This window comes from Fukomys damarensis, unplaced genomic scaffold (genome assembly GCF_012274545.1).
Source record: "Fukomys damarensis isolate Sample0158 unplaced genomic scaffold, DMR_v1.0_HiC HiC_scaffold_28, whole genome shotgun sequence".
Lineage (NCBI taxonomy): Eukaryota > Metazoa > Chordata > Mammalia > Rodentia > Bathyergidae > Fukomys > Fukomys damarensis.
The window spans coordinates 14,059,547-14,062,632 of record NW_022900940.1 but is presented as its reverse complement, the minus strand read 5'-3'; positions in this window follow the sequence as shown (position 1 = coordinate 14,062,632).

Here is a 3,086-nt window from a genome sequence, read left to right as displayed (position 1 = left end):
CCATCTCCTGTAACTGCTCAAACCGGGGGTCTTATCCGTCACTGCACGCTTGTAAAGGGATGGCTCCGGGCACGGAGCTGAATAAGCAATATGGAGATCATCAGATCACAGGATGTCACTTGCAAACACCTCATTTTATACACTGGCTAAATTATAACCACAAATTTACAAATTCGGATCCAATTTCATGGAGCCCATGACACAGAGTCGGGGTACCTCTGCGTTAGCTGACCATGTAAAAACCCAGGATGGAATATTCTGATGAACAAATGACTGATATCTGTGACTCCTCACTTCAGATTCATTTCAAATGCTTTGTCCCTGACAGAGTGAAGAGTCAGCTTCCAGGACACTTTCTCCACTTCTTGATATTAATAACCTACAGTTGAAAAATGTGTGGTTAGGATGGCTTGAACTCCACCTCCTGCTCTCACCTTTCGTTAGATGGCCACTAAATCTGCTTTGTTGCCATTAAAACAAATACAGTGCCCAATTTGTGATTTTACACAATTGAATAAGCAACCAACAGAATTAAACTGTTTATATCTTCTTTCAATTCCAGTAAAACAAATTACTAACTCCCAACTTTTAAAAGAACTTTATGGTTATGAATTAAAAACTTATGTCATCATTAACTAGAAGCTGTTGCCAAGTAGACTTCTGAAAATTCATAGCAATATCTGGCTGGAGGAGGAGTAAGGCATGTGTGGACAGAATGGTAAGAGCTGGCACGTGTCCCCGGAGGCCCGGTCCTGTGTCCCATATGGCCCCAGAGGGCAGGTCACAGCCCTAATACAACAATTTATACTAGGAGGAGTAAGTCTGCTCTGCAGCTCTGTGCTGGGTTCAACATTGAAAGCATATCAAACGCAGATGCAGTTTCAAAAAGATGAGTTTTTCAAACTACCCTATCATAAGCCTGGGCTGGCAGAGTTGCCATTCTCTGTGTGGACGCTGAAGAGCTTCTCAAAGATGATAGTGCGCAGGGGACAGCCCAGAAACTGGAAGGCCAGCATGGGCAGCATGGGCCATAACAAGTGCTTCAGGTTCCACTATGCTAGCAGATCCAAGCCATGCTCCAACACCTCCTGCTCCAGGTAGGTGAGCACCATGCCCTCCTGCAACTTCTCCTTGCCACCTCTCCTTTTCCCTTTGGCCTCCCAAGTCCTTCCTTGTTGCTCGAGGCTCCTGGTGGGAATTCTGAGTCACAGCCATGGGAGGAAGCTATGTCTTCTGAGATAGAATAAAGTACTATATATGTAGCTTGCTGGTTAAGCCCTGCCCGTACTGTTCTGCCTCCTCTTCCAGAAACAGGAAGGCCTTGTAGCAAGGGTCCAACAGCACTGAGAAGATGTATCTAGGGTCATAGAGAGTGATATGTGGGCAGCTAGCCATGGCTTCCTCCAGCAACTTCAGCATGGTGCTGATGCCCATCATCTCCCTGAACAGCAACTCCACCTTCCGTTGAGGATGTGGATCATGAGGGTGACCTGGCTCAGGGTGGACACAAGGGTGCTTATCTCCCAGCTGGCTGCCTCTAAAGGTATCAGTGCATGGCACAGACTGCATGATCTCCCACTAATCACCCCAGAAGTTGCACTCCATAGATACCTCATTGATAGACCTCATCTGCTATGGCAGCCAATGCAGCGTGTGAAAGGATATGTTCCACCTAAATGGCACATCCTGGATGAGTGGGTGCAGCGGCAGCTCACACCCTCTGCAGCTCCACCAGTTTCTCCCTTCTATTCTGCTGGAAGATGGTACCTGATACAAACTTCTTGGGACTCAGCCTGCCAGTGCACAGCCTCACTGATGTCCTCAGAGGATGACAACAGAGACACGTCTTCCCAGAGCATGACCCCAGATTGATGTGAAGCAGCAGGTCCTCAGCTAGCTGGTCTGAATGAGGCTATGCAGGAGCACCTTCCCAAGGGCTTTCCTGAGGAGGACACCACAGAGCTGGAGGTCATCCTCAGGAGGCAGCAGTGTAGGCAAGAGTGATCAGAAAAAAAGGAACACCCATCAGTATTTTTACAAAGGCTCAAGCACACATACATTATCAGCCCCAAACTAGAAAGCTAAAAGGAGCATCTCCGATCTGTCCATTGTTTTTCTTACTCTCTTGCTCTGTCTGAGTCAAAAAACAGTCATTCAAATTCTTTGATTATTGGTTTTCTGCTTTTGTCTTTATAAGCACGTTTTGCTAAGGACTGGAGTTTCACCCTGAGAAAGCTTTTTGTCTTTTTTTTTTCCTCATTGAGTTTATTGGTACATTTTAGATACACAGTACAGTCACATTCATTATTGGGATCTTCTACCTTTACATGCCAGGTCTTGGTTCTCATTTTTTCCCCTTGTCCCTACCCTCCCTTCACTCCCTTCTCCCCCTCCCCCTTTACAAACACTTCATTTCCATTTTTTTCATTTTCTCACATTTTTTTCTTTTCCCTTATTAGCTCTACTAATTTATAAGCAAAGGGAAAAGTTCTGCCTACTCTGTTTATAGCTATGAACCTAAAAACTATTAAAAGAGTTATTGCAGTTCAACTTGCTCAATATATCTGAACGGGCATTCTGATTTAAAAACCACTGTCTTGTGTCTGTTTGTCCATTATTGAAAACACCAACAGCTGCTTTGTTCAAGAAAGGTATTTTTTTAGCTCAAAGATATTTTTGGTTATTTTTTAAATTTCCATGGAAATGTCACTTGTATAGGCTTTCAAGGTAGCCAAACTCATTTCAAACATAAAATATAGGCTGGGGATTTAGCTCAGTGGTTCTGCTGGCTGCCTTGCAGGCTCAAGGCTTACACAGGAATAAAAACCTTAATGTCTGATAACATAAAGTTTACATATGATTTAGGTTAATATATGTGTTTCTGTATGTTAACTCATATATTATGAGTATATATTATCCTCCAAAACTTCTACTTAAATTGGCTTATAAATAAACAACATATTATCTTAAATACTTGCGGTTCGTATAGCTTCAGAGTAGACATTTAGATCACATGGTAAGAGTAAATATGTCTTAAAAGTTGGTAACATAGCTTCATCTGAGTTATTAGGTAACCAAGATGATAT